The sequence below is a fragment of the Bidens hawaiensis genome, unplaced genomic scaffold (assembly GCF_021521415.1).
Source record: "Bidens hawaiensis isolate Kalapana, Puna unplaced genomic scaffold, B.hawaiensis_p1.1 tig00008036_1, whole genome shotgun sequence".
In the NCBI taxonomy this organism is placed as follows: domain Eukaryota; kingdom Viridiplantae; phylum Streptophyta; class Magnoliopsida; order Asterales; family Asteraceae; genus Bidens; species Bidens hawaiensis.
The window spans coordinates 853,797-873,179 of NW_027491563.1; positions in this window are offsets into that span (position 1 = coordinate 853,797).

Here is a 19,383-nt window from a genome sequence, read left to right on the forward strand (position 1 = left end):
ATACATGTTTCATATCGGCAGCCTTTATTTCCAGACATATTGTGAGATTAGCCCCTATACTTAATACACATATTATATAATAGATAGAAAACATGTCGTTATTTATTGAGGGAAACCGGTATGTTTTACAGAATTAGAACTTGCTTGTCACATGCTTTTCGAGATCTTAATACTACCACCTGTATGGAGATTAGGACTTTAGAAAACCCGTTCCGTACATATTTCCTCACTAAATAAATTCCTTACCCGACATTATCCCTTAGGAGCCCGTTTAGATCTTATCCTTTTTCATTTGTTAAACTGAACATTACACACCATTTCAGCCTTGGCCTTTATTTTATTTTAACCCGTGTGATGAAATCCAGTTCGTTATCGAGTCGTATATATTTCGAATTGTACTTAGTCAGACGAGTTGTGATGTTGTAAAGTTCAGAGTTGTAATTATCAGTTATTGATGTTTAAAAAAAACTGAAAAATCAGCAAAAAGACAAAAAGAAATCTTCAGTTTAGTATTTCAGTTGTTATTAGCAGTTGATTGTGTAATTAGTTCGTTTGTATTCGTGAGTCTGTATATTGGTTTGTTTAACTGGGTTTCATCCACCTGAGTCACTAAATATGCCTAATCTGCACCCAAACCTAAGCCTCAGCAAAACCCTTAGTCCGATTCTTTATGCAACCGGTGGGTAATGGAGAGGAGATAAGACTGACCTGCAAGCGTATTAAGTTGTAGCTCATATTAGGTATTTTGAGGGCAGAGACATATACTAGCACATCTTTTGCTAGTCCAGATATTGAACTGAGTGGAGTGTTGATAGTGTGAGGGGTATGAAAATATATGCCCTAACCGGAAACAAAGTACACTTGTCTAGGTGATTCTATAGTTTATTGTAGCATTAACTTTATTTGTGGGTTGTCAGTCTAGAAAGTGTCAGTCTGGAAAACTGGGTATGACCTTAAACCTTGCTAGTATTAATGGTGATAATTGATATACATATGATGGAGGTTGATGTTTGCTTTAGAGTTTTGCTTGAGGGCAAGCAAAAAATAAGTGTGGGGATGTGATGTTCGGGTATTTTGTATATATATTAGTGTATTAATTATGTAGTTTTGTTTAGTATATTGTTAGAACTTTGGTACTTCATACGTGCTTTTGTATTTCAGGTCATTGATTGTTAAAGATGCTAAATTGGAGACTTGTACGAGCATGGAATGATATCTCGGGAAGACCAAAGCATAAATTGAAGTCTTAGGAAGTGTTCGAAGGATTCAGGAAGAGTTTGGATAAGAAACCTATGCCACAAGATGGGTTTACAAAAAGCGACCAGGAAGTAAAACGAGCATATCATGGGCTAGAAAATGAGTTACGAAACCCATAATATATGAATTTTGGGTTTCTCGACGAGAGGAATCTAAATATGAAGTTGTCTTGGACCATCGCGTAGAGTGATGGTTCAGGGAGGGTGACCATCGCGCTACGCGATGGTCTCCACCGACGGGAAAGTTAGGGTTTGATGTTATATCTTGTTTTGACGACCTTAGACGCCCCCATTTAGTTTCAGGCAGCTTCTAGAGCAGCAAGAGGAGAAAACCTTCATTCCTATTCATCTCAAGGCCATAGATATGATCCAAATCATCCGAATCAAAAACCGAGAGATGCCGAGACACGGCTAGACCCTTCGAGTCATACCTGGGATGTATAGTTTGTAATATTTCAGTTTATTTCTCATGTACTAGAACAACTAATTGTAATTGTTTTGATGTTAATCTATGAGTATTGATGTTTAGTATGTTCGTACACTCAATCGATTTAGGTTTATTTCGATCAGAACGATTAGTTTTCGATTGCTATAATAATTGCTCATATGATTGTTTGACCTGTTAATTGCAATAAAGCATACGTTTGCCCTTAGTTGAGTCACACTGGCAGGGACCGTTTGATAACCAATGTCATGTGTTAGCGAGCGTGGATGCCTAAGGTTTAACCGGTTAGTAAGTCTGTAGTTGACACAAGATAGTTAATCTGTTAAGTTGCATGAGATTGCTGTTTGAATGCTTACTTGGATTCCCGGGTGTGATTTGCTTTATTTGATTGACTGAATCTTGAGTACTTGTTCGTTTCTGATACAACTAAATTGTTTGCTAGTGTGATCAGCACTTTGATAGAAATCACTTCATAATGTTAGGAATCGATTTCACTGCACACTGACCACATACTCCTCGTGGTTCGACTCCCTACTAACCCTGACTAGCTTAAGGTGATTAGGACACTGATTAACTTGTTTTTGACTAGATAGCAACAGTCTAACATCAGTGAGCTAAATATAGAAGATGTGATTATTGATGTAGGTGTGGGTTTAGTGGTTGGTTGTGTGGGTGGTGTTGTTGTTTGGGATGGTTGTTCGGGTGGAGTGGACGTTTGTGGTTGTGATTGAGGTGGTGAAGGTGGTATTTGTGGTAGGAAGGTGGATATGGGTTGGTCTTTAAGTAAGGGTTCAGGTGATTCATCGGGTGAGTCGTGTAGCATGGTTTTCTTAGGTTTGGCTTTGGTTTTGACTCGGGGTTTGGGTTTCTTGTAAACAGGTATCTTGATTTTAGCGACGTCTAGGTCCCTAAGGGTTTTAGCTAAAGTCCTAGGTGAGACTACTAGAGGGTCAGGTGTGGGGGAAGGTTTGGTTTTTGAGGAAAGCTTGACAATGAGCTTGGAGGACTTCTGGGAGTCTCCAAGCTTCTTCAAACGCTTCAAGGGCTGCACGTCTTCCTCCTCTTATTCTTCCTCAACCTCCTTAGCTTTGCCCTTGCCAAAAGAACCACCAATAGAAGGCTTGTCGGCTGCCTTCTGTTTCAGATCATGCTTGGCCTTTGTCAGATCTTCAGGTGCCTCTTCAAATGAATCACCTTGTTCTGCTTCAACTTCAACTTGAACCTCAGCATCAGAACCCATAATTTTTTCACTCTCAACTCCAACCTCATCCCCAGCAGGCTCAGTCTCCTCAAACAAACCAAACTTAGGACCCGGTCTTGGTCCTTCATACTGATGTCCCTTGCCTTTTGTGCTCAACAACACACCAAAAATTGACGGCTTGATCTCATTAACATGATATGGCTCGGGAAGGGACTTCTTGTCTTTAGCCTTCTTGTGAGGTGGCCTGGGAGCATCAGGAATCACATCATCTAGCAGCATCTACACAAACCTCAGGTACATAAGCCATGTAGAGTCGTTCTTTGCATCCATCATGCACAAGAATATCCTCCTCGAATAGTTGAACTTCTCCCGAGTTGTTAAAGCAAACATAATGTGCACCCAGTCGACTCTCATACTATCAAATCCTCCACGAATGTTTGCAAAGCAATGAGTCACAATGCGAAGCGAAACAGATCTATCATTCGCTTCGCATGGGGTGCAAAGCGAATAAGAAATGTATTTCGCTTCGCATGTCCAGGTGAAGCGAAACAGAAAGGTGTTTCACTTTGCACGTCCAGGCGAAGCGAAACAGAAAGGTGTTTCGCTTCGCATGATGATGCGAAGCGAAAATCTTGTTTATGCGAAAAAGCCTACTTAGCCCTTTTTACCCTCTTTTTGAGTTTCACAAGGTCGTCTAGACCCGAATTGCTGATCTGGAAGGTTTGAGATAAAAACCCTTTGAATTTCTTGGTCAATTGGACCCCAGAACCTTTGAACAAAACCTAGATTTACAAACCATGCAAAATAAACCTAAAATCTAAAAATCAATGATGATAATCATGAACTAAAGCCTAATCGATGGTCTTAAGCAGAATAACAACACAGATCTGAAGATCTATCTACTGATCTAGCCTACGGTTCATTAGAACCGCCGCCTCAATCCGCGTGAGCCCAGAAACAGAGATGAACAGACGATTGAAGGTGTTGAGATGTTGTACCGAAGGTGTGGGTTCTTGATTCAGGATCAAAGTGTGATATTGAGGTAGGATCTTGAAGATTTTGAAGAAAGATTAGGGTTTGAGAGGATAGAGTAGAGAGAGAAATGAGAGTGGAAAGTGAAAAGTTTTTGGTGAATAGTAAAAGAGATTTTTTTTTGTGACCCATATATATAGGGTCAGCCTATCTCACGATAAGGTCAAAACATCGCGAGTATTCACCAAAAATACACTCTCGGTCCTCGGTCTTTAAAAACATTTGCACATTCAAACCCGAAAAACATTTACCCACCGAATCCAAGTACTTGTTTATTTTTCTTAATTTTTTTTTGTCGGTCCATAACATATTTAACTTTTGCAAAAGCGATCTCTTTAACATAACAAAATAAAATAAAGTAAAGTTTGATTTAAATAACATAAAACTAAAAAAAATAAAAATAAAATAAAAATGAAAGTAAAAAATAAAAGTAAAATTAAAAATAAAATTAAAATATTAATGTACATAATATTTTACAAAAATAAAAATAAACATAAAATTAAAATAATAAACCTTTTAAGATTTTAAAATTTAGAAACAACTATTTAGAGGGATTAAAATAAGATTAATATTAAATTAATTTACATAAATTCTTTAAGAACGATCACAACATGGAATCATATTGATTTGCAAAGCCCTAGATCATGTTTCCATTTTGATGTTATTGTGACACAAATTCATCATCGACTGTAGATATTGTCCACCTGTTTAACTTGACAAATGTTTAGATGTTAACATGATACATTTAAGGTTCAATTAAGCACGATACTTATGTGGTCCCCACTTAGTCAGACATGCTACTGATTCCATCATATCTCGGGCCTAGTTTGTGTTGACATATCACCTCAACTTGATTTATACCTTTCTTAGTTGATCACAGTACCCTTATTAACATACTTGACACTTTGTCTTTGTACACTCGACACTTTGTGCTTTGCACACCTGACTCGATCTTGAAAGATTAAAATAAAGTAGAAGTTCAGGCAATAACAATCAGGTCGGATAATACCATATTATCGCGCAGAGAAAGTCCAATGCTTGAACAAAAGAAAGAAAATAAAACAAAGCATAAGACTCAGGGCCTTAACAATCAGGTCAGATAATACCATATTATCGTGCAGGAGAAAGTCCAAAGCTTGAGTCATAAAATAAATGAAGAAATAAAACAGAAGTTAAAATCCCTAGTACTGACTCCTTCTAACTCTTTTGTCTTTCTTTTTCTTGCTTTTCTTGATGCTTTACTTGACTATTTTCTTGACTCAATGAAAATTAAAAATTAACACTTATTTCATAAGACAACTGTGATCAAGTAAACAGAGGCTTGGGTATGACATGTTTAATTACATTTCTGCCTTCATGAATATGACTTTAACGAAATCATGCAACCGCTTCATAAGCGTATATCCACTAGTACCGGCAAGAATTTAGGTTTATATCACCTGACACTTACTTGTTTATCAAGCCTATCTACACATCTGTGAGTGATTTTGTAGACTTTTGATCTACTCTTTTCATGCGCTAGGATCATTGCATATCAATATACTATCATTTTCTATAAGGTCGGATCAAATTCTTAATTGAAAATTTTAAATATCCGACTCCCTCTAAACAGGAGCTCCCTCTAAATGAGATAATTCTTTTTGAATTTTCTTAAATTTTTCTTAAATAGGAGTAAAGATGAAATTAATATTATATATAAAAATATAATCCTTTTGTTAAGTCAAGTGACTCGATTTTTGTTTTTCTTAAAATAAATTTAAAATCTTTTTGTTTAGTTAAAGTTAACTCATTTTCTCCCTCTAAAATTGTGACATATTTAAAATATTTACAATTTTAAAATAAAAGATAAAATTTACTCAAAAGAAATCATGCCCAAAGACTCAACGAGAAATAAAAATCGGGCACGACCAAATGCTTTGGTAAAGAGATCAATAAAGTTAAAATCAGTATGGGCCCTTTTTATATTGACAAGCCTACGATCAAAACAATCACGAATAAAGTGTATTCGGATGTCGATGTGCTTTGTCTTTGAGTGCTGGACCGGGTTTTTAACTATCGCAACGGTCGCCTCATTATCACATTTGATCGTTGTATCATAGAAATTCAAACCGTAATCCAGCAGCTTATGCTGGATCCATATCACTTGAGAGCAGTAGCTGGATGCATAAATGTACTCAGCTTCTGCTGTGGAGGTGGACACAGTAACTTGCTTCTTGCACTGCCAAGAAATCAACAGATCTCCCAGGAATTGACATCCACCCGATGTTGACTTTCTGTCTAAGTTACATCCCCCATAATCACTGTCGGTGCAAGCATGAAGTTCGAAGGAGGACTCTTTTGGATACCAAAGACCCAAACGTGGTTTTCCCTTCAAGTATCTGAAAATACGTTTGACAGCTGTCATGTGGGATTCTCTTGGATTTGACTGATATTTGGCACACTGACAAACATGGAACATGATGTCCGGTCTGCTTGCAGTGAGATACATCAGGGAACCAATCATGGACCTATATAGGTGTTGATCGACTGGTTTTCCCAATGGATCATGAACGAGAACAGGTCGCGTGGCGATTGGTGTCATGAAAGCAGATGAGTCCTTAAATCCGAATTTCTGAACAATGTCATGAACGTACTTTTCCTGATGAATTAAAGTTCCGTCATTCTTTTGTTCAACTTGTAAACCCAGGAAGAAAATCATTTCTCCCAAGGAACTCATCTCAAATCGCTGTTGCATAATTTCGAAAACTCCTTGCACAGATTCTCATTCATGGACCTGAAGATAATATCATCAACATACACTTGGACAAAAATCAGATCATCCTTAACCTTCTTGACAAACAATGTTTGATCGACGATTCCTCTTTTGTATCCGTTCTTCACTAGATGGTCAGCCAGTGTGGCATACCAGGCACGAGGTGCTTGGTGGAGACCATAAAGTGCTTTGTCGAGTTGATAAACATGACCAGGATGATCTGGATCTTCAAAACCTAGAGGTTGACTGACGTAGACTTCCTCTTTCACTTTCCCGTACAAGAAAGCAGTCTTGACATTCATGCCAAAAAGATGCGAATTGCTTCCAATCTGGCTACGGGTGCATAAACCTTATCATAATCAAGTCCTTCACGTTGCCAAAAGCCTTGTAAAACAAGCTGGGCTTTATTTCTGATGATAACCCCCTTGTCATCCTTTTTATTTCGGAACACCCATTTTGTTCCAATCGGTTTCTTATGTTCTGGTTTGGTCACTAGCCTCCAAACATTCAGCTTCTTGAACTGTAACAGCTCCTTTTGCATGGCTTCCACCCAAGAATTCTCTTTCAATGCAACCTTGTAGTCCTTGGGCTCCACCTGTGAAATAAAACAAGCAAAAAGACATCTGTTAATAGTACCAAAAGTGCTGCGTGTTTGAATGCTAGCGGACGGATCTCCAATGATGTTCTCAGTCGGATGTCGTCGGTGAATTGGTAACTGTGGAATTTGCTCGAGATGCTCAACTGGTGTTGCCTCAAGCTCAATTGATAAGCTCTCTATGGGATGAAAGACAGTAGTCACATTGACGGGAGAATTTGGTTGATGCTCACTTGCACCTCCATCTTGATCAACCAAATGTTCTTGATGTAACGCCCGTTAATTCCGGTTCCAAGAATTAAAGCTTGAAGAGTATGTATAATTCTCGGGATTTATCCGACGTTTCTCGAAAGCCTTTACGTTATCCCGGTACGTTAAAGAACTTAACTTTTCCTTCCATTTTTCCTTACACTTAAATTTGGAGGGACTTGGATGTAACTATTTTATTTATATCATAAAACAAATAAACCCTAACCCCTAACCCTTTCTAGCTGCCGATCGGACCTCAAGACCCCCCCTGCTCGTTTTTCTTCTGCCCCGCCAAGTTTCAGCCGTGAAAACTTCAATTCAAGGTCGGTTTTATGATTCCCTTTTATGATTCCCCATGTCTTTTACACCTTAATTGATCTTATTAACGCGCTTATTGGTCGTTAAGGTTGAGTTTTGATGATAACAGTTTGCTGACAGATTCGTATACGTTTATTGTAGGGTCTGTAACGCGATGATAATCCACTGCTTTTGATCGATTCCTGATTCCATGATGTTCTACTTTGAGTCTAGTTTCCAGAAAGGTATAATACGTAATTTTTGGACGAGATTTGAATGTTTTTATGAATTTATAAAATCGAGTGTCAAAGCTGATGCGGGATGACGGATTCTGGTCTGTCTTCCCGACGTCATAACCTTTTTTCGACAGATCCAAATTGGTTGGTTCCACTTCTGGAAGTTAGTATTTTGAGTTAGGAACCAAACCCAATTGGAATCGTTTAATTTGGTTTGGTAATGAATTTTATAAAAATAAAACCATTTTGTTGCGCACTGAAATAGCTGCGCGTACCTTGCTGTGTTGGAGGAATTCTTATAATTTTTGTGTCCAATAGAAAAATATAATAAAAATATTTTTATAAAGCTAAGACATTTATTAAATTCTGGTAAAAATTTAATAATTTATTTCAAAGGTTATCCTACGTAATTAAATGCATCTTCGCATGCTAAAATCTACTCGTTTTACTCGTTATTAATCGATAAGTTCGTTTTAGGCTTAACCGGTGGATTTGGTTAATTGAAAGGTTTTAGGGGCTGAGGTAAAGTAATTGGGTATGGGTTGGGCCTTGGGCCAAGTGTTGGGCCTTGGGCCAAGGTGTTGGGCCTCGGGCCAAGGTGTTGGGCCTCGGGCCAACGTGTTGGGCAAGGTCCAAGTGTTGGGCTTGAACGGATCATTAGGTAAGAGTTTTCTTACGGTCTAGTTTAGTAACGCGTTGTGTACTATTTACAGGCCCTTACTTGTGAGTGTGCACTTAGGGATTTCCTAGCTCGTTGCAGGTGTTCGATCGATTTCAGGTGAGTTCATGATGCCCTTTTAACTCTTTTTAACTTTTGGGCTAGTATGCACACCTAAGTGTTTTCCTACTGGATGAAATGTTTTAAACGATTTTATGTAGGCTTGCTAGAATAGGGTAGGCCTTGGAGTGTTAACATATATACATATATATAAATTATTGTTTGGCCTCTATTTGGCGAATGTTGTAGTCGTTTCGACTACTGAATGTTGCGTATGCCTACTTTGTGTTTGCATGCGCTGAATGTTACGTGTTTGGGTTGTACGTTTTCTCGGCCCTGAATGTTATGGCCAATATTTGGCGAAGATTGTAGTCGTCTCGACTACTGAATGTTGCGTATGCCTACTTTGCGTTTGCATGCGCTGAATGTTACGTGTTTGGGTTGTACGTTTTCTCGGCCCTGAATGTTATTATTGAATGTTATATATATATATATATTGATATATATAGGAATGCACGTAAAGAGATGCTCATACGTAAGGATGACTATTTATTGAATGTGGGGACCTAACTGATGTATTTTCGTTTACCGTTTTAAAACCGTTGGAATGATTATTAAGACTTTTGTTATTTATTTAAAACTTGAACTCACTCAGCTTAAGCTGACTTTGTTTGCATGTTAGTGTGAGTTTCAGGTTAGGAAGATGATACCTTATCGCTTGGATGTGCACGAAGCTACTTGGGACGGTGAAGGGCATACGATAATTGAAGATTTTATTATTAAACATTTATTTTTAAAAGTTTTTTTTTAAAGATAATTATGTTGATTTTGGGCAAAATTCCCGGGTTTTGGGAACTCATTTACTTATTTACGTTTTCCGCCAAATTATACTTTGTGATTCTTATTTTAATGAAAAGAATTGTTTTTAAGTTTAATTATTTTTACGAGTGTTTTGAATGAATATCAACTGTGGGGTCCCTGGGGTTCGGGGCCTTACAAGTTGGTATCAGAGCCATGGTTCGAGGGATCCGAGCATCCCCGAATGCTTGGACTCGAACTGTAAGAAAAGAAACTAGTATGCCTGCCGCGAGTAGCTGCACGCCAAGAGGTAACTTTAAATTATTTAGTTATTCCTTTGAATTTGAAAGTTTTCAGTATGTGATTAATTGTATAGTGTTAGATAGAATGCTAATGTGGGTAGGGGCAGGGGGTGCTTAAAACGGGCCGGTGAAGTAAACGACTAATAACACTTGATCAACGTTATTAGCGGTTTACCCTTACCTTCCATGTTTTAAATACCACTTGTGTCTGACTATGTTAGGGTTCCGTCTTTGTAGGGATAGGATTTGGCTAACTCTCGAGTCGTTAGCTTTAAGTTTATCTTATTCCCTAAATGCTCCTGTTCATTTCCCATCCTCTCGAACGCTTTGCGCGTAATTGTTTAGCTGAGGCTTAGCATACTGTCAATCTGGGTTCCTTGGTACTTGACCGCTTAAACTCCTCGCTCCTTCAAGAATGTATGAGCAACTGTTTAGCTAAGTAGGAGCGTGATGTTATCCCAAATACCTTTCTACTTGATGAATTACCGGCGTCAGTCTTATTTGATTCGGGCACCAGTAGAAGTTTTGTGTCTACCGCTTTCTGTTCCTCGTTGAATAAATCACCCGGGCGCGTAGTCGATGTGTTTGAGGTTGAGGTCGCCGTAGGAAAATCCGTGTCCGTGTCTAGGGCTATTCAGGGTTGTTCCATCTAGTTGTCTGGGTATAGATTTCCGGTGCGATTGTATTTGATGCCGCTTGGTTGTTTCGATGTGGTGCTCGGGATGGATTGGCTCGCGAATGTTGATGCTCAGATCATTTGTGGTCAGAAACTCGTTCGTCTAAGGGCCCCGGATGGGACTCATATTACGGTCTTCGGTGATCGGAATATTGCGACGCCACATATTATATCCATGCTTAAGGCGGGAAAGTTGATGCAGCGGGTGTGCGGGGCGTATCTGGAGTATGCTATGAATGTGAATACCGAGATGGCTACCGTCGGTGATGTTCCTATTGTTCAGGATTTCCTGGATGTATTTCCAGATGATTCGTCAGATGTGCCGCCGGATCGCGAGGTCGAGTTCCAGATAGACCTTGTACCGGGCGCCAAACCCGTTGCCCGAGCTCCCTACCGCCTAGCGCCGAACGAAATGAAGGAACTTATGGCTCAGTTGGAAGACTTGCTCGATAAGGGCTTTATTCGACTGAGCATCTCGCCTTGGGGTGCCCCCGTCTTGTTCGTTAAGAAGAAGGACGGTAGCATGCGGATGTGCATTGACTACCGTGAGTTGAATAAGCTCACCGTTAAAAATCGGTACCCGCCCCCGAGGGTCGACGACTTATTTGATCAGCTCCAAGGAGCTAGTTGGTTCTCGAAGATCGACCTTAGGTCTGGGTATCATTAGTTGAAGATTTGGAATGAAGATATTCCTAAGACTGCCTTCCGCACTCGTTATGGGCATTATGAATTTCTTGTGATGTCTTTCGGTTTGACCAACGCACCGGCTATGTTCATGGATCTTATGAACCGGGTGTGTAGACCGATGCTCGATCGTTCGGTTATTGTGTTCATCGACGACATTCTTGTGTATTCTAAAAGTGAATCCGATCACGCCGGCCATCTCGTGGAAGTGTTGGAGGCTCTGCGGAAGAACAAACTGTATGCGAAATTTTCTAAGTGTTCCTTCTGCTTGCATGAAGTTCAATTCTTGGGTCATGTTATTAACCCGAGTGGTATTCTGGTTGACCCTGCAAAGGTGGAAGCCGTGAATGAATGGGAGTCTCCAAAGTCTCCATCTAAAATCCGTAGCTTTCTGGGTTTTGCGGGGTATTACCGCCGCTTTATTCCCGACTTTTCAAAAAATTACTTCTTCGCTGACAAGGTTGACTAAGAAGAGTATTAAGTTTGTTTGGGGTACTGAGCAGGAGGAGGCTTTTCTCGAGTTGAAGAACAGGTTGACGCATGCACCGATTTTAGCTTTACCGAATGGCACCGATGATTTGGTAGTGTATTTTGATGCCTCTTATCAGGGGCTTGGGTGTGTTTTGATGCAGCGAGGTCGAGTCATCGCTTATGCCTCACGGCAGTTGAAGCCTCACGAGGCGAATTATCCTACTCACGACTTGGAGCCGGCGGCGGTTGTGTTTGCACTTAAGTTGTGGATGCATTATTTGTACGGGGTTCCTTGCGTCATCTATACGGATCATAAGAGTTTAAAGTATTTCTTCGAGCAAAAGGAACTAAATATGCGACAGCGTCGATGGTTTGAGTTGATTAAGGACTACGATCTGGAGATTATGTACCATCCATGTAAGGCTAACGTGGTGGCCGACGCATTGAGCCGGAAGGAGAGACCGAAGCCGATTCGTGTAAAATCTTACCAGCTTATCCTTAAACCCGATATTTTGAAGCAAATAGCCAGCGTTCAGAATGAGGCTTTGCAGGTAGAATGGATAATGTCAGAACGTGTTTGGGTTCAGGAGAAATCGTTGGAAGACGTCGGCGACGGGGTGAAGTATAAGGATGGTCGTTTATGGGTACCGAAGTATGGGGGATTCAAAGATAAAATTTTGGATAAGGCACACAATTCACGCTATACTATTCACCCGGGCGTGACCAAGATGTACCAAGACTTGAAGAAAAATTACTGGTGGCCTGCGATGAAGTTTGAGGTGGCTCAGTACGTGAGTAAGTGTTTGACGTGTCTACAAGTTAAGGTCGAGCATCAAAAGCCGTTCGGGAAGCTTCAACCTTTAGAAATACCTGAGTGGAAGTGGGAGCATCTCACTATGGATTTTGTGACAAAATTGCCTCGTACTCCTAAGGGTAGTTATGACACCATTTGGGTAATTGTTGATAGATTGACCAAGAGCGCTCATTTCTTGCCGATCCGAGAGACTTTAAATTCCGAGCAGTTGGCCGATGTGTTTATTCGTGAGATCGTTTCTAGGCACGGGGTGCCGGTATCTATTGTTTCGGATAGGGATACGCGTTTTAACTCCAGGTTTTGGAAAAGGTTTCACGAGGAGATGGGCACCAAACTCCTCATCAGTACTGCCTATCACCCGCAGACGGATGGTCAGTCCGAGAGGACCATTCAGACTCTCGAGGATATGTCACTTACCGTTGGTAGATTTCTCGTATAATAACAGTTATCATGCCACGATTGGATGCCACCGTTTGAGATGCTGTATGGTAGGAGGTGTAGGACTCCAGTCTGTTGGGGTTCCATTGGACAGAAACAGTTGGGTAGTTGCAGGTAGCTGAGGCTAAGACTGAGAAGCTCGATAAAATTTAGGCGTTTATGAAGGCCGCCTATGGCCGACAAAAGTCTTACGCGGATAAAAGGCGAAGACCTATTATGTTCGAGGCTGGAGATCGGGTTATGTTGAAATTTTCTCCTTGGAAGGGCATTATTCGTTTTCGTAAGAGGGGAAAGCTCAGTCCGAGGTTTATTGGTCCGTTCCGTATTTTGGCCCGAGTTGGTGAGGTAGCATATAGGCTGGAATTGCCCGAGGAGCTCGCGGTGATTCATCCTACTTTTTGCGTGTCCCATCTGAGGAAATGCTTAGCAGATAAAGAGGCTCATGTGCATCTTGATGATATTGAGCTCGATAATAAGCTAAACTACGTGATTTCTCCTCATACGTCACCAGCAAAGGAGACATGTCCGTCGTTGAATGGTTTGATGTCAAACAACAAGGACTCATCTCCTGTCATATGTCGGGTGCAGCCATTGTCCAAGTACCAAATATTATTGACAGGCCTTCCAGGCTGACCCTACACACATGAACAACTAGTTAGTAGAGGGGCCCCAAGACACACTTGTCTCGGGAAAATTAAATAGAAAATCACCCAGTTTAATTTTATGATTCTTAAAAATATAGTCTTTGGGGGAATCACTATCTAAAGAATAATCCCTCGAGGAACATGAATTATGATTTCCTTGGTTTTGGAAAGGTTTTCTGGATTGCCTTCGCTTTGGTTTGGACTTAACAACAAAGTCCTCGGTGTGTTTCTTGTTGAAAACATTTGAAGGGCCCTTCGGCTTTTCAGCATCCGAACCCTTTGCTAACCTTTTTCTTTCTCTTTGGGTTAGCCAAAATGGTTTCTTTGTTTTCTTCTCGCTTTTAGGTTTGAAATATGTCTCACTGGCAGTGGAGTGAGTTTGGTTAGACATTTTCTGAGGTTTTGGATCAACCTTAGGAAATGTCTGACCAAACTTACTGTTTAAATCCTTTTGTTGTTTGTGCCAGTTCTTGCAATGTCTAGCAAGATGAGACGAATTTCCACAAACAAAGCAACACTTTCTTTGGTTGCATTTATAGACATCTTGCTCACTGAGATATGTGGGATAAGGTGATGTAGTCGGGTTAACATGTTGGTAACCTTTATCTGACTAATAATTGTAAACATTTGAATGATGAGTTGCAAAATAATTTGATTGCCTAGGTTTCTGTCGAGAGTAGTAATAGGCACTATCAATTGATCATAAAATTGAGAATTATTGTTATAGTTTGTATTTTGAGAAAAAGTGGTTTTCTTAGGTGGCACATATTTACAGGAAGTGCTTGGTTTTTCATTTTCAAAGTTTGATTCTTGTTTTCTCAAATTCTCAACACGATGATCATTTGATGAGCAACTAGGACTAGTCTGTTCGTCAACCTTAGCTTCAATTGTTTCATCAAAAACTGTTTCACACTCTGAATCAGATGAAGAACATTCAGTTTCATTACAAACATCTTTACAACTTTCATCACTAGAAGTTTCACAAAATACATCTTTTGACATTAGACTTCCCAACATAGATTCATAAACTTTATTACAAATTGGATTGTTAATTGTTTTGGTTAGATCTACACAAGACTTAAAACGTGGTTCTAACTCTCCTTTTGGCTTACAACCCAAGTTAACCTTCCTACAATCACCATTGATTACATCACCTGCTTCACAAGACACATTGACGTTAGACTTATCAAATGATTGAATTGGAGCAGCAGTTTTTGACGTTGCAGGAACAAATTCAGTGGTTTTGGTATTCTACAAATCCCATATGACATTTCTTCCTCGGGAAAAGTATTATAACTAAAGTGGCGCAAACTGGTGTAGTTATCATTCAAAGGAGGAGGTACAGTGGTATAATCGTACCCCAGCCCCGCTTTAACTTTAGTACTTCTCTGGGCTCCAATAAGATCATCTAATTGCTCAGATGATGCTATCTTTTCTTATTTCTTTCTATTAGAAGCATCAAATTTAATTTCTCAATTTCATCTAGTTCTGAAACTATGTTTTTAAAGTAAATTACTTCTTGATCTTTTTGAAAAATTTTAACTTTAAGATTTGCCACATCATTATGGTGAGTTTTAATCCTTTCAACGTAAATCTTGTCAGCCTTTACATACTCAGTATTTAATTCTCGAAGTTTTGCATTTTCTTTCAAGACTTCGTTTTGGTGATGTCTATAATATGTAACTTTGTTAATGCAAGCTTGAGAACAGAGATTGTGATTTACCTCATCAAGTGGTGATGCATCAGAACTTGCAGCTGAAGATGAAGAAGCATCATTGTTGGAAGAGAAAGCCATTCCTGCCATGTTGAGTGGATTATTCAACTCCTGAAATTGATCATCCCAATCCACAGTTTGGACCTCTGTTTGAGAGACAAGGGCTCTTGAGTTTGAGCTTGAGTTGCCCTTGTATGGATGACCTCCTATTCTTGGAGCAGAGCTATTTGGCTTGTGCACTTCATGCCTCTTCCCGGCTGACTTGCTATTTTCTTCATCGGTCACCTCAGTCACACGAATGTCATTTTCTGGTTTGGGAGGATTTGTGCACTCCCTTGCAAAGTGACCCATCTCACCATAGTTGTAGCATCGAAGCTTATCCTTATCAAAGCCAATTCTCTTTCTGTCAGAATCCGTGAAACTGTTTTTCCCATATGACTTCATGAAGTTTTTAGCTCTGTGTACCACCATAGCTGCCACACCCCGACTAGCAGAATGCGGAAGCGTAAAACGGGAATGTAACAGACACCTCTTGTATCAACACATTGTTTATAAAGAAACATTACAAACTAATTTACAATATATTACATTTCTTTGTTCTATCATTGTTTTACAGTCCAAGTGATACAAACAAAACTAATTCGTTAACTAAACGTTCTTACTATTAACACCCCTGCTTCTATTCACATAGCATCAACCACACACCTTGAGCAAGTAACAGATCACCAAATCATTCCGACTTAGGTACCCCTAAAAAGCAGTTTAAAACGGGTCAACTACTAGAGTTGGTGAGTTTCACGAGTTTCAAGAAAACAGTAATGAGTATTCACAAGTTAACACTTGTAATGATGAAATAAGTATGTATGTATGTAAATGATGTAATTATGCTAAGCTACAGTGAAGCCTTGACTGCATGTGCTGCGTGCATCCATTTCCCACGCTCCATCAACCACTGTGGCCCCTTTCCGCCCACAACATGCCCCGGTAGCTATGTCTAACACTACATAGCCTGTTTGTATAAATATGGTCATGTGCAAACGGCGCTATGTGACACGGCAACCATGCCGATTCCGTTTGGGTTTGTCAAACCAATAGTACTATTAACAAGCCACCGGCTCGAAGTTAATCACTGTGATCGTGGGGACTTTCGTGTGTTAGCACTTAGATAATTCACATCAATACATGTTTCAGGTATGTATATGTAATCAAACATGCTTTTCACCCCAAAATTTCGTAAAACAGTTTAAAAGTGGGGTCATGAAACTCACTGTTTAGTAGATAATCAGTACTGTATCAGCTCGTAGTTTGTTCGGTCCGCTTATCAGTAGTTCCTATAATCAATATTATAATAATATTAATATTTTAATATTATTATAATCTCAATACTAAACTGGGCTGTATAACTAATCTGGGTATATCTGGAATGCCCAGAAAGTGGCAATAGGCTTCAGTTGTGATGTTGTTCAATGTCTAATACTTAAAACTGAACTTGGCTCAGATTCCCGTTTTCCCAGCTGGGCCAAGTTGTTCGTTTACGCGTTCAGAAAGCAGTTATGGGAAAATAAGCATGGGTAAATGTATTGGTTAATAAAATGGTTAAGTTATAAAGAAGGATCACATACTGGGGTCCCGAATTAGCCACGGGGCCCGTTTCCGTTTATTCAGTTTGATTTAAGAAGAAACGAGCACAATTCATCCGGATTGTCCAGGTTTTTCATAGAAAAGTTCTTTTTTTTTTACTTAATTAGTCCAAAAATATGATTTTTGATCACTCTTGGTGTTTTGATATTCCTGCAGGTTCGCTAGTCGCGAATTTGCCGGTTTTTATAAAAACTAAATTTGTTTAATATTTAAATTAGCATAATTAATTAACCGTTAATCATTAAATTATGAAAATTTAGAAACTTATCAATTAAAATATGTCGATTTTTATAAAAATATTTCTGGAATTAATTACTGATTTATTAATTTATAAAAATTCATTTTATCAGCTATATTTTGCCTGAAAATCGTCCGTTTACCCCAAACAATTTCCAAAAATTCCACAAAAATTCCTGAATACTCAAATCATGTTCCAAAACAACCTGTATCAATTGCAAAATGTAAAAAGTTCGTGCGATCGGCCCAAATTCGGCTATAAAAATTCACACGAACGCATATACACAAAACACCTTTAGACTTCTCCAAATGATCCCAAAATTCATATGTGATCAAAATACATCAAATCTGAGTTCCCAGAAAATTTTCATAATTTTTGAAGCATTTTAGCTATTTTTCCCAACTAAACGTTCCAATTTGGTAATAAATTCGCCAAATATTCTCGGATGGTCGAAAAATTACCAAATTTGAACAGGGAATCATTGACATGGTCCCTAATGTCTCTGCAAAATTTCAAGGCCTAAAAATATGCACATCACAACCTTAACCTAAACAACCCGTAAGCGAGTGTTTCGGCATTACCTTAGCGGGTTTGGCTCGTTTCCGACTTTCTAATCAAGTTTTCAGGTTCTTGTGCTTCTAAGCAAGCTAGGTACAAGTCCTATATCACAAACCAAGCAATTTTTCATCAATATAACAGCCCTTAACTTAGGGTTTCGGCTAGTGCACAAAAACGAACTTTTGAACCGTAAAAACGCCGTTTCAACCCTTTCATCCATGTTATGGCCAAAAAAACTATCAAAACAGGTTCCTTACCATGTGTATGATCAAAACATGTTTATGGACCATTTTTGGGATTTTTACATGGTTAGGAATGATATTTAGTAACCAAGACATGTTTTTATGTCATTAATCAAGGTTAAACAAGTACAAAAGCTACTTATTTAAGCTCCTTACCTTAGGGTTTGAAGGATTTCTGGAAAATCAGCTTGCAGCTGCTTGGACCTCAATTTTTATAAACCAAAATGAATAAACAAGCTTGTGGAATAAGTTTTATATAAAAATGGGGGTGGGGTGTGGCTGTCCGATCGGAAGCTTCATGGGCTTCCCTTTGGGCTGTTTTGGCCCAATATTCTGATTTCTCAAGCCCAAATATGAAAATCCCAGTCCAAATTTAGTTCGGGTTCGGTTTTTGGCGCGAAAAACTTATCGGGTGCGTTAAACAGCGCGAAAACGAGTGTTTTTCGGCTAGTTTTGTGTAAAATTATAAAAACATACTATATGTTTGTAAAAAATCAAAAATATTTTCACGGATCGCTTAAAACATTTCAAGTAAGTGTTTGGTAAGTCTTTTTCGGCTTAACGGATAATACAATGCTTGGTTTGTAACTATCTTTTGCGTTTAAATCTATAGCGAGTAGTTAAACGAGCATGTTTTCGTTTAACTTGTTTGCTATCAAACTAAGACCATATTTCTAATATTTAAGCTTGTATAGATCGTATATCACTTATAGATGGCCCCCCGAGATATCTGGGTCATAACCCGACCCGTTCGGTTAATCGTTCGTTTGTTACGCAAAAGGCGTTTATTTGCTTAATCGGTAAATACGTACTGAGGTGTACCTTGTTTTGGCTCAAATGTCACAATAGCCATCTAATACTTGATATCCATCTTCTCAAGATCCTTTTGATTGATGTCTTTTAGATCTCCTGTCTCAAACAGAGGCGGCAACAAATTTCCCTGCATCAACTCTTCATGACTTGACAGGAATGCATGAACTAGTGAAATGTTTGAGTCATTCAGCATTAGGAGAGCTTCACAGTAGCTTGAAATTTTACTTGGTTGGGGTTTTGAGGATAAGGAAATCCCATGAGCTTTCAAGGCTTGTTCAACTGCACTATCAACTAGCTTGAACCGGATGAAGCAGACTGGTTGCCGGTTGAGATAAATGTTGTTTCTTATGGAGCCACAGATGATGAGTACTTTGGAGTAGTCACTTGATACACATTTTGCTGAGTTTTGCTAATAAAAGCAGTTGGCATAGATAATGCAGTACTCACCCTAGCTTGATTCAGAGAACTCAGATGATTGTTCATTCTCATCTGCTCATCCATTTCAAATGACTTGATAGTGGAAATCAAATCAGTGTTTGTCATTGCATTCAGGTTGGTGGTTCTCTTGA